This window comes from Gavia stellata, chromosome 19, assembly GCF_030936135.1.
Source record: "Gavia stellata isolate bGavSte3 chromosome 19, bGavSte3.hap2, whole genome shotgun sequence".
NCBI lineage: Eukaryota > Metazoa > Chordata > Aves > Gaviiformes > Gaviidae > Gavia > Gavia stellata.
The window spans coordinates 19,234,779-19,248,381 of NC_082612.1; the positions used below are offsets into that span (position 1 = coordinate 19,234,779).

The 13,603-nt window shown below is 46.0% G+C and overlaps 1 protein-coding gene across 1 annotated transcript in view; it reads right to left on the bottom strand.

Annotated features, from left to right (window-relative positions):
- The window catches only part of AFF1 (ALF transcription elongation factor 1), a 101,966-nt gene that overhangs the window by 69,708 nt on the left and 18,655 nt on the right, over positions 1–13,603 (bottom strand). The gene's annotated exons all lie outside the window — the stretch shown is intronic.

Consider the following 13,603-nt stretch of genomic DNA (forward strand, 5'->3'; position numbering starts at 1 on the left):
ACTGCATACACACAATTCCTACGTTCTTCTTTGTACGCTGCTCAAGTTCTCAAGTGTCCCAGTTTGGAAGGGAAGAGCCTTGTCTTCCCCACCAGTGACATTTTCTCAAATACCACGCACGTAACCATCTACCGAAAGTTTCATCATCCCCAAAGGAGAGGCAGAGGACTGGCTTTGCTCGAACAGTTAATCAAGAGGTCTGACTACTGCAGAGGGGGTTTCCTGACCCAATGTGAGCTCTGGAAAACGATGCTGTCTGATGGCAAATTTCTATATAAGGAACTGCAGCAAGGATGTACTTGTGCCACTAAGACAGAAAAACACATTCAGGGGTTAGCCTGTGCACATTTAAAATAGTTTCCAACTTTGTTAGTGCTGAACTGTTTCCAAACATAGCAAACCAGAAGTTTCCAGTAAGGTCTATGTACTCTGCTTCTGCAAACCACGCAAGAAATTTTAAAAATTAAAAAAAAAAAAAGAAAAAAGGAATCACAGATCACTGATTTGGTAAATATACACAATCCTTCTGTTACAAACTATATAATAGAAGCATTTCCTCTGTGCATCTGATGTTATTTTGCATGTGAGCAATTTCCTATCTATCATCAGTTAGTTGGTCAGTTGCCCTGTGTGTGCCGGGAAAGCTTTGTGCAGCCCGATATAGGAGATACCGACTGCAGAAGACAAAAAATTACGAGGAATTATAAGGCAAACCAGAAGCAATCTTGGCTACATCTACTACTTGAAATTGCCTGCGTGCCAATGATTTTTTTAAGTGAATGCATTTCAAGTTGACAGCATTTTTTAAAATGTATCTGTTCAAGTTATCTGGAAAATTTTTACTGAATGAAACATCATTTTCCAAACATTCCAGGAAGTAAAAATGATTCTGTAAATATCCTTTATATAAACTTCAAAAAAATTCCCTTAACAGCAAGCATGAAAAACCACAAAAGATGGTTTTAACAGCTAAGACGCTGGCTTTTAGCGTGAAGGAGACCTCTGAAACCTCTTTCTTCACCAATCTGTGACACCATGGCCTCGCGTCAGGAACACCGACGCCAACTGTAGAACTACTTCTTTTGGGGGTTTTTTGGGGTGTTTCGGGGTTTTTTTGTTTGTTTGTTTGGGGTTTGGTTTTTTTTTTTTTTTTGATGGGCACAATTTAACAATGGATCCAACAGCTCCTCCTCTCCCACCGGTCCCCAGTCCATTTCCCCCGCGGCTGCACAAGGACTCCAGCCAACACAACGGGGAGGGTAAAGGAACAAAACCACTGCCCTTGGTGGCAGTCCTCGCTTCTTGCCACCCTCTCAGCCTCTTTGCCCTGCAGTCAATATCTTCCTTTAACAAATTATACCACTCTCTTGCAAGGAGCTCTTCTGATGTCTTCGGATTAATCAAGACTCTTACTGCAACCAGGTGCTCAGCTCCAGCTCTCCCCCATCCATCTTCACTTTTGAAGCTACCACCCAGTATGTTTTTGAGCCTGACGACAGTATTCGATGCAATGCTGAAGGTACAAAAGGACAATTTCAAATCAGTTTTAACTCCTCCTCCTTGAGCACCAGCTGTTTTCCCAGTCATGTTTTTCCCTGTCAGTTCTTCAGCCGTAATTTTTATCATTTGATAGACAGAGGGACATACAGGAGATTAAAAAAGACACAAAGGGGAGCTACTTTTTACAAGTGCGACAACTGTGTTAAAGACAGCAGAGCTCCTTCTCCCGCTTCATGTCTTTTGATGCACATACACATTTTGGACGGCGCAACGCTGCCGACACCTCAGCCCGCTCTGTTATTATTTCTGACTTGATCCACACCGTGAACGCCTAGCACTCAGACCTCCACGCTACTTTTTAATACAACTGCGACATTAAATATACATACTTGTTTTTGTTTGTTTTCTCCCTAGCACTTACTAAATTACTCATGGTGTTGGCTGGAGCACACAGCGCAGGCAGATACTGTGCTAGCTCTCCCCAAAATAGGTTTTGCTACTGCAATTCGCAGATCGTTGCGGCACGCTTCAGATCCAGGCCTCCCGGAGACAAGCTGTTGAGCTGGCACAGCTCTCTGCTGAAGCCCAGGACGATAAGAAATGAAAGCAGTTTAAAATGCTCATCTAAACAATACATAAGGACAAAGGCCACAGCCAATCCATTTCTTTTTAAAATAGACTGTTTTAAAATGAGCCAATCTCATTTTATCTTCCCGGTAAGAGACTGTTTGCCTCTTTCAGAGGGGACAGAGAAAGACATAAACGCCACGAGGTTGAACGCAAGTCTCTTGGGGAACAGTGGCAAGACTCAAAGTATAAATTCTCTTCTAACAGAGCCATTCCCAACCTCCCTAACAACCTCAGTTACCTTTCAAAAACTCTAACGTCGCTACTAGACCATACCACATCACTGCATTATTATTTAGTAAGGCACATGCAATAGTATTTGAATATTTGAGATCTTTCAGGGTGCGCTACTGTAGTAGCGGCCATTCTTATAGAGCACTGAGGACTTTGAGTAACAGCCTCCACACGCTGCTAGAGTCAAGTATCCGATCTTGTAATGACTTCGCTACCCCCTGCTTGCCTAGCTTTCAGCAGTAATCTAAGATTTGCTCCCCTGATCAGCTTCTTCACAAAGATTTATTAGCAAGGAGATAACGTAGATCAACTTTCTTCAACAAAAAATACACGCAATACTTTTGATGGATCCAGTTAACAAGCTGGGTATCATTTCTACCCGCCAGATGCCTGACGTGGGGAGTCAGCGGGGATCCAGATGTTCACCCGTGCTCTCCCTTTGTATGATAAACCTATACAGAACATGACTTGGTATTAACAGGTTTTTTTTTCTATGGTTGCTGGGTAAAAAGGGCAGGAGCCGTAAACTATTCGGATTACTATTTTTGCAGGAAAATACAAAACAGCACGCCACTATCAGCCGTAAACCAAGACTGAAAAACATTAGTGACCATCAACAAATATCAGCATAACTACATGTCTCTCTCCCTGTCTGGAATCACAGAATCACTGGAAAAGACCTGTAAGACCATCAAGTCCAACTACCAACCCAACCCCACCATGCCCACTAAACCATGTCCCGCAGTGCCACGTCCACACGTTCCTTGAACCCCTCCAGGGATGGGGACTCCACCACCTCCCTGGGCAGCCTCTTCCAATGCTTCACCACTCTCTCAGGAAAGACATTTTTCCTAATATCCAGCCTGAACCTCCCCTGGCACAACTTGAGGCCATTTCCTCTTGTCCTATCACTTGTCACTTGGGAGAAGAGACCAACACCCACCTCCCCACAACCCCCTTTCAGGGAGCTGTAGAGAGCATGGAGAGGTTGAATCGGTCTACGGTGAGACTCCGCTGCGGAACAAACAAGTGGAAATTCTGACCGAGAGGTTTTTGTGTTTTGTTCGGTTGTTTCAATGTGCAGAGCAGGATGGTGAGCCGAAGCTCAGTGAAATAGCCAAAAAAAAAATATCTTATCGGTTTCACCGGACTTTGTGTTGGGCAAGAAGAGTGCATTCTTCAGTCAGCAAAACAGGCCTGACCTTGGGCACACATGAGCAAACCTCTGGCAAAATGAAGGGAAGTCATCATTTGGACACTATATATCAGTTCACAAGGTTCAGTTTCTGCACCTTTCAAAAAACAAAACGTAAAAACCAAAAAAACCCACCAAAAATACACACACACCCCCCCAAAATCAACAACCCTCAAATATTAAAAGTTTATTTGAGTTCCTAAATGTTAATCATAAACCAAAGCATTAGCACAGTATTACTACTCATATATTTCATCCTCTTTAACCACATACCCTCTTAACAATAGCATCAAGTCTTAATAATTAAGACAAAACAGAACATGTATGTGCACATATATGCACGAGCAAAAATTTATTGGACAGGAGGCAAGCAGAACATCAGTCTGACGTGTTGGAAGAACTGGGGGAAACCTCGTGGGCTATTTTTATTCGTTCTCCCAGGATAAAATCCGCTGTCAGCGCTGGCCGATCGGGGTTCTTGTTTTACATTATGCCTTGTTGTAAGCATCTCACTAGATCTCAACTTAGAGCAAGAGAATCCTGTAACTTGCAAGTAGTTAACAAACTAACAGCAGCAATAAAAAAAATAAAATTAAAAAAACAAAACAACCCAAGCCACATATTATGACCCTGCAAATTGTTTTCTATTAAACACTGTGCTGCGTTCATGTGGATTACGGATATCCTTCTATTCCGAGGCTGGCGAGCATCCAAATTCAGAGCAATCAAGCTGTTTTGCTCAGAGGTTCTGATTAGATTCAAACAAAAGGAAAATCCTAAACAACTCTAACTTGTGCCTCTTGCAACAATAATATTTACGATGAGAAGTAGCTATCTTTCCTATACGTATCCCAACACAGAACGTAAAACATCTTACACGCCGCTTGCTGCAAAAACAGCAGCTGTAATACCTCTAAAGGCCTTTTCTTTCCCTGAACCTTCCTTGACCCCAGGCTCTCTTCCCAGCAATAAATTCTTTTTAAAGAGTGTGTGAAGAGAAAGAGAGGACGGATGGAGGGGAGGGGAAGGGACACCGCCTTTTTACCATAATGCCAGTTCCCGCAGGTTTAAAAGACGACGAACGTGCCTTCTCCAGGACAGCCCGGCGGACGCGGGTGCTCCCACACGTACGGGACTGCCGGGCACTGCTCAGCGAGGTTAGTCACGCGCTGTTACTACTGCAGACCTCTTTGTGCTCTCACGGTGGCCGGTGGCCCCGGTTGCTCAGCCAGGCGAGGGGTCGTTCCCCTCCGTTGCGCTGTTGGGGATCGCCATCCACCCTCTGCCTCCCTTTCTGAAACGAATCAAACTGATTTTCATCCCGAGTCTTCCTCCAACTTCAGTGCACAGAAGGAGGTACGGTTTTAAAAACAGAAGGATAAGGGAATAAACACTCATTTGGTCATGCAGAGCACCAGCCCTCCCTTCTCTAAGTTACAGACAAGCCCTTAAACTACCTGAAGACAACAGCTAAAACTCACTTGAATTCCTATTTTTTTATCATGCAGGTGTCTAGTTTCCGTGCACGCCGCCTCATCTCGTACTGAGGGGCTTTTAAAAACAAGTAAGTTGTATTGCACTAGACGGCATTCCTAATTCAGAGCAGAAGCGTCTGCTGTCTACTGAAATGTCCGCTTTTTTAATATAAGCCTGTAGTTATCCTAGTCCCAACATCTGTGGAGACGCTGTTTCTGTCCACCGTTAACCCGGCCATTTAGGGCATTTGTCAATATGCTCTTTAAAGCTTTGGAAAACCCGGGCTATGCCGTAACTCCTAACACCGCACGGTTTCCCCAAAGTCGGTGTTAGGGAGCCAGGCGCAGAAAGCGTCGGGGACCCACAGGCAGCCAGGCCCCGCGGGGACCCGTGCCAAGGGGAGAGGAGGTCTCCACGGCCTGCCAGGCGCCAGCAGAGGAAACCCGTGCAGCGAAGCCGCCCGCCAGGCTCCAGCGAGCCGTCCCTCACGCGTGCACGGCCGGAGCCCGAACCTCCCTATTGCCAAAGCTGCAGGGTGAACCCCAGCTCCCCGCTCTTCAGGAACCTCTCCAGAGCAGCGGTTTTGATCTTTAGATTTTCCTAGAACGGGAACTCTAAAAACCTCAAAACCAAAACCACCCCCAAGCTTTTCCTTACCGATTTGTGTAAATGCTTTGGGGAACTGGACCTCCAGGCTTAGCACCAACATGCCAAGCACGGGGGAACGTGGGAGCTGGGGGACTCCGTGGTCCCACGCCGTGCGTCTTCAGGGGGAAAACAGGTCAAAATTTGAGAGGTAAAAATAGCGCTGCACTCTCGGCAGCTGGGCTACACTTGACGTGTCACCAGGAAAACCCACACACCCCGTATGTTCCAACGGGCAGATGAGACCGAATACCTGCCCTGAAACCCTAGTTCAGTCTTGATCATCTTCAAACATGCTCCAGAAGAAGTAAACGCATGCAGAAATCTCTGCCCCACCCCAAAAAATACCCCAAATCCCGCTTTGCTACACACTGAAACAGTGAAATACTGCTAGGCTCAAAGCAGCGGGTGCTGGAGAAGGGAGTCCACTGGCTCCAGTAATAAGAGATTGAGTTCAGAAAGTTCAGCAAAGCGTACACCCTGACCCACGACAGCATCCAGGCTCGGGTCTGTAACAGAAACCACGAAAATACCCAGCGTGCTCTGAAGCCACTCTCAGTGACATGACAACCCTTACTACAGAGTTTCAAATGCTGCTATGTGACAGTCCAGCCCATGACAGCATTTTCAAAAAATAGACTGGTGCAGGGAAGAAACTCGGCCTCTCCTCCTGTCCTGTGTGTTCTCCGAATGAAAATGAAATGCAAATAAAAATCTGCTTTAGTTTTAATTGTAATAAGATCTGTTGCTGGCTCCCAAAAGGAATTATTCCAGCAGCAGGGAAGGGGGTGGAGAAAGGCTAAAAAGCAAACACACAAACGACTCTCGCTTCCTTCTGAACGCGCAGAACCTCTTCCTCCGAAACATTAAGAGAGAACATTTCCTTTTAGTACAACTGCAGGAAATCACAAATTTATTGAAGCTGTTTTGTCATTAAAACGGACTCTCTTTTTATCATGAGAAGCTGCTGATCAACATTTCTCAAGATTGAGAGACATGTTCTTGTTTAATTTCAAGGCAAGACAGAAGGCCCCCAAAAAAAAAGACTGAACAGAAATCACACGGATGCGCTGTAACAGCCTTGCTGCAGCGCCTCGGCTCTTCTGCTCTAAAGGTCTGCACAGAAGAATCGTCACCTATTTATACAGCCAGGATCACGTCTACAGAGATGAAATATGCAGTTTTCATTCATCAGCCCGTCAGCTTGAAAAGAAGCGTGGATAAACGCACGGCACAGAAAGCTACCGAGCACCACAGACGTGCTCGGCTCTCACCCTGCGTCACCTAAGCAGCTTGCCTGACGGTGACTGCAAGACAAGCAGATGAAAGGACGACATTAAAGTTAATACCAAACAGCATCAGAAATGCCTCGTCCCAAGCTTTGCTTCCTTTCCTTTATGGAAACATCCTCAAGTTGTGACTTGCTGGATATTTTTAAGTTCTGTTCCACATCAAACACTATTTCACAGAACATACCCAGTTTGAACAGAAACAAATGATAAGAGGAAAACATATGGCAGAAGCGCAACAGATGGCACAGTTAGTCAATTATTTTCTGCATCATCATCAACCAGCTTTGGTACATGCTTTCCAAAAATACATATCTTCACAGTGGAGAAATACGAGCTGGAATTTGTTTTTCAAGCTTTTGCTTCCTCTAGCTCCTCCGACTCATCGAGTCCATCCAGCCCCGTTTACTGACCGTACGATAGCAGCATTAGACCGCTGAGCAAGAGATCAAGGCCTCCCAGCCCACCCGTACTTCCACGACGATTGTAAGAAACCTCCTGGCAAATATTTTTGAACAAAAATAATATTCCAAGAAAATCCAGTACTGCTATAAGCTTTCCTTCAAACCATACGGAAAAAACGTTGCTGAATACACCTCTTCCTATGTTTTAAATACACAGCCCTCTAGGTTACACCAAAAAACTGAAAACTGGCTGGGATGATGTAACAGGCAGCAGGGAACTGCCAGTTTGCTTAAGTAGAAGCTAAGTTGGCTTTTGCCAAAAGAAAAATCAGTTCTACCTACGTAACATTAAGCATCTTCTCACTCTGCCTCTTCCGCAGTAATCTTTGGGTTCAAATTCTTACTTATTCATTTCCTATTGCTGTTGCCAAGTTTAAAAATATATTCATTACCCAGCCACTAAAAGGTTTTCGCTTCCTTTCGGCATCAATAGGCCTTTCTTCGTCAAAAAGCTCCCAGGAGTAAGCCCGACCATTTCCTGAGAAGAGCTGAGCCCCTGCAGCGCCCAGTGACTTTGGCAGGAATTGGGAACTCTCAGATGTTCTTCAAACACGACAAACCCTTCACAGAACCAAGCCTAAAAACCCCAAATCCTCAAATGACTATGTGCTTGAAAACACACCCCAGGATTCGGAGCGCTATTTCTCAGCCTACGGTCTACAAACCACTGAAGGCTCGAAAGAGGAAAAAGAGGATTTGTCAACAGATGCAAAGAATTGACGGTAACAACCTCTTCTCGGCCCGCTCAAAAAAGGCAAACAAATGAAAGGTTTATGATTTGGATTTTCCCTCACGTGCCGAAATGTTTAAAATCTAACTTTTATTTAGTTGTAAACAAAAGCCATTATATTGCACTAGACAAGCCTTGGATACTCTCAAAAAAGGTGTGGTGCTCTCCAGCCAAAAATGCTTCCCATCGGACTTCTCCACGCTGCGGTGCTCCCCTAAGCAACCGGGCATCCTATTCCTGCTCCCCTCCGCAGCGACGGGAGCTCTCATATCCGAGTCCACCGTTCCTCCGTCTCCACAGACACCACCATTTACCCTACGAGCAGAAAGCTTTCGATTGCAAGAGGCAAGAAAGCCTCACGACGAATATATAACACAAACGAACGACCCCCTTCCAAAGCGGCCAACGCCGGGAGGCCGGAATACAGCACGTAAACCGTCAGAGCCTGTTCGCAGAAAGATGGTCCCAACAAAAAGCAGGAGCTCAAGCTGAGGGCCAGCCTCACGTAACAGCCACGCACAGCAGCGACTTAGAAAATTCGGGTAAATGTGACAACACTTCAGTTTATACAATCCTCACTTAGTCGTCTTCAATAACAGCACTTAACTCTGTTGCCGTAGTCGAAGCACCCGAACAAACCAAAAAGCAGCCTCCCCACTTGCGATGCGGCAGAAATGAAGCCTCTAAAGAAACGCTTTCAACCTCACCCCATGTACGCTGATGTTAATAGAACAGAAAAGGTGTTAATTATAAGTTACACGGGGAACACGAAAGTTGTCATTCTCCATCTAAATGCAAATATACTAGGAGGGCTTCTAAGAAGGTGTGGATGCGTGAAGTGTAATTACAAGGAGAGCAGACAAGGCGTTGGAACAATGATGAATTTAAGGCTTTGTTTGATCTGGATGTGGCAGGCAAAGGAGGAAATGTGAAAAATTTAAATCACCAGGTACATGCAATGAAAAATCCCGACCACTTTGCCTCTTAGAGACAAGGCGTTCTGTATACAGCAGCCTAATTCATCCGGCACACATCTCAGGATTTCCCCAAGCCAAGTAAGTGGTCCGACTGCCTTTCGGCCCTGAAGGCACATATGTCTTTTTGGGTAGGTGAGTAAAGACCCGCAGCTCGAGTGCTATTTCAGTAACTGAGTACGCACAGAAAGATTTCAGACAAAGCTGCTGGTGCCTTGGCTGTAGCGCTGGTGGAGCAGCTCTAGATGTGCAGCCTAGGATGGGACCGGAGTGCAGAACTACTCCCCAGGCTCCGAGAGCCCCTTCGCAGCTGCACACCAAGCTGCCTTGGTTGTGGTGACCCAACTGTGCATGGACCCGACAAGCAAGACCGAGCTTCCACGGGAGCAGCTCCTGCAGGCAAGAGGAGCCCATCCGTGTCTCTTCTCACTTCCATCAGCCAGGATGGAAAAGTTAGCCTGGGCAGGATGCAGAGACACACGCGTGCCCAAACGACCAGGGTTACTTCGCAGAGGCGGCAGCGAAGAATGAGTTATTCTAAACTCCGCTCTTCGTATCAAAATGGGAGACGTCGGTCTGCCACTAACACAGTTACGCTCCTCGGTTGCGCAGCTGAGCAAACATTTTCACATAGACCCGAGTGCCTCCAGAGGTGCTCCCACGGCACGCTCTCAGACCCGAGGCCAATCCGGTTAAGCTCAGCTGGTACTTTGAGAAACGCACACCCAGATCCCCTCTGACAGCGCGTTACGTTCCCGAGAATAGGTCTGTTTGGAGAAACGGCATTCCCTGCTGAGCAGATCCTGCTCTAACAGGGAGGGGACTCTGAGTCACCCACCATCACTCCAAGACCTGTCTGCAAAAAGGCCTGAGGAAATGATGGCACAAACAGAAAAGACATTTACCCTTCAAAGGTACTTAGAGCATGCCTTGCTAGATCAAAGGCTGCTGGAAGTAAATACAAGACCTTGGCACTATCAACAAACATATGGGGTGTAGCCTTTCTACCAGAAGGTAAACTTTGGGTCTGCTTGGAAGTTTAGCTCAGAGAGAAAACATCTACCGTCAAAGCACAGGAAAACCAGATTTCAAAGGCCAGCCACTCCGGTCCTCTTGCTGCCCCCACAGCGGACATGCAGCTCATTCGCATTCTTATCCCGCTCCATTCTGCTTGTCTTCTTTCAAGTGGTCCCACACTCCCACCATTTCTAAGCACTTCCTGGCCCCCCTCCCAAAACCCGCTTCGGCATGCAAGTTCCTAAGCTATTTCGAAAGGACTTCTTAGAAGACTCCTAGCGTAGCCTTCATTAAGCACCACCCATCACACCACAGCGACTGCAGGATCACAGTCAAGTTTTTCTCTATCATTCTTCTTTCTTCTGGATTTGTCTTGGCATCATCTCGCATTAGCTTAGGCCCCACTCGGACAAGCCTTGGATGTTATCTTCCTGACGGTTCCTCTGTGCTGCGGCAAACTCCTTCCACGTTAGCTTATTTTCCAATGCGAACAGCCATGCCCCGTAACACAGCCTAGAACATCTGCATTCACACCACCATCTCGAGAGCCTCTACATGACAAAGCAAGCAGCAGCAGCGTCTCATCTGCCTTCTAAGCCCCAGCAAGTGACCAAAAAGCACGAGCTGCCTGGTTGAATCAAGCTAAGGGCAACCGAGCTGAACCAATTAGGAAACATTGTTGGTTCAAGGCCACGAAACGCTTTTCATGTCAGCAGAACAGAACTTTTCGCTGACGTACCTGATGGCTGCAAACATCTCGGAAATTGCTATGCACAGACTTACTGGAGTAACTCACCACTCTTTGCGTATACTATGTTGCTTAGAAATTCATCCGGATTGCCTACGGAACAGTCAGATTCTGACGTTAAGTAGACAAGTAGGTAAAAGACACCACTAAATAGGTTTTGTTTAGTTTACAGAGGAGCATATACATGGTGGATGGCTTTATATCCCTCCATTCTTCTCCTTTCTCTTCTCCTATCCTGGAAAGCACGTTTCCTGAGTTGACATTGTCTTTTTTGTTTTTTAAAGAAACAGACTAACATGTGCTCATTATTCTAAGATAACAAACACAAAACAAAGCAATATTTTTGTCAGTAGAGCATAGTATGACAACACAAGAATTCCATTTCCTTTTTTTTTTCCTTCAAGCCACTTCTGTGACAAATGAGTGCAGAAAAAGGACTTTTACACAGATGGTGCAGTCAATTTTGCATTTAAAATACTGTCTGTAGAGGGTCATTTCTCATCAAACGCTTCATACGCACGTACAATGACATCTCACATAAAGCTACGCCCCAGTAGCAAGCTTTCCCCCATTATGAACAACGTATTATCAATAGCTATGGAAAGATATCCCTAAAAGCCTATGAGTCACCTTTATCACAAAAGCAGCTATTTCTTTTTTGTGTTTTTACCTACCAAGTGCCATGCACACTAGGAGAGCAACCTTACTGGCACTATACCCATGAAGATGAACGCATTTCCACCTGCCTTTCTAAAGCCAGCAGAGCTCCCCACGTAAGAGCCATGACACATTTCCAGATCAAAGCCCAGACTTCTGCCAAAAATTACACCTGAAAAAAAAAAAAAGTCACAAAGCCCTCACCGAGCGTCACGCACGCCTCTATAGAATTAACGCAAAAACGATGTGAGGAAATAATAAGGAAACAAGAGAGGAAAAAGTCGGGGAGAATTAAGTCACAGGATTTTCTCCAGGGTTTCGTCTTCCAGAAGAATGCCAGATGTTGAGAAACCCACCAAAAAAAAAAAAGCATCAATGGGCAAGGCAGAAATTCTCTCTAATGATGTATTCTCACCTTCATTTCCTCAGATAAAGAGAAGGAAGATAGGGGCAGTTGAAAAACACATTCACGCAAGGCGCAGTCACTTTCCAGGGCCGATGCTGCTCCACCCAGTCTAAACATTACGATACAACATCGGCGCAAAGTAACTTGAAAAGGAAGTGACCTAGGATCAAATCTCACTAGGGAAAGTGTGCGTTTAAGTAACCGCAGATGTACCCTACTAACCCAGGGTTGCAAAAGAAGTGTTGCCATAGTAGACAGCCTTCTGAAAAAGTAACCAGTCTTCTACTGCGGTGGGCTACCTACAGTCTGATTTTGACTCAGAACTTAGCTGCAGTTCAGATAAATCTTCCCATAGCCAGAGTTCAGCTTTTAAACCAGCTGTTCCACACGCAAACCCATCCTGAACACAAGATCAAGATCTGCTTCTTCTCAGAAGTGACCTTTTCCCATTTTTATGGATTTAAAAGTCAAAGGCCATCATACAGTCTCCCATCAACAAAGAGCAACCATGCATTATCCCTAACTTGCCCCCGGGGCAGGCGCAGGCATGCTGGCAGCGAGGTAACAAGCTGCTGCGCGTCAGCTGCTGTTGAAGGAATTGTTTCGTGGTATTTTTAGCCTGCCTCCGCAGCACCTGGAGCGTGCTGCAAGGTGGGGTTTGGGTTTTTTTTTCCCCACTTGATGAAAAACAGAAGTAAAGCACTTAGCAACTGCCGTGAATTAAGAATGTATAAATGAACTCTAACGGGGCCACGCTGGAGCAGCGCAGCAGCAATTTGTTTGGATAAGTCCGTGTTCGGACGGTATGAGGGCAGTAAGAAAAATTCAGGTGCGTACACCCATTAGAGACCCAGCTCGACACCCTCCGCTCTCCACCAGGATTACAGCACGCGCAACAACTCTCCCCGCCAAGGAACCGACTGCCCTGCAGCGTCATCCCCTCCCACAATGTTTCTTCCTCTTGATTATCTACATGCCACTCGTAATAACAACAATCGTGCGCTTCTCCCAGTTGTTTAAGGCAGCCTGAGACGCATAACTAAATCTAACTCAAGTGTTACCTTACAAACCCCAGCTCAGGAAGATGATGCGACTGAAGTAAAATCTGTGGAAGAGCGCCAAAACTCAAGTTTTGTTAAGCCCGGCTGTATCCTGTAGCGCTCTGCGCTTCAGTGCACCGCTTCAGCTATTATCTCTATGCCAAATCTTTCTGTTACGGCTCTAAGTCAGTTATATGAGCAGAGGAACAGGGTAACTACTACACGGTAAGCAGCAAGCCTTTCAGAGCAGGGATAGTCTTTCGCTGCACGCCCGCGTGTGTACAACTGCCCGGTGAGAAGGTGTTCCCCAGCGGAAACGCAGAGGCCACGACTGTGACGTTTCATCAACTCACCCACCCGCTAGAAAAACATTGCTGTTTCTAACGCTGATAAGGCATACTTGAATAGACAGAAGCGGTTATCAGCTGCTGCGTGATCAGTCGGAAGGCTTTCTTCAACGAAGCGCTGCAGGAAATCTCCCACCGTACCCACCTGCCTCTGAATTCCCCCTCTCAGCGGCAGAAATCCAGCACCTCGGATGAACTGTTCCAGGTTTGCCTGGGAAAACCTACATTCTACCCTATATAAGACCTATCCTACC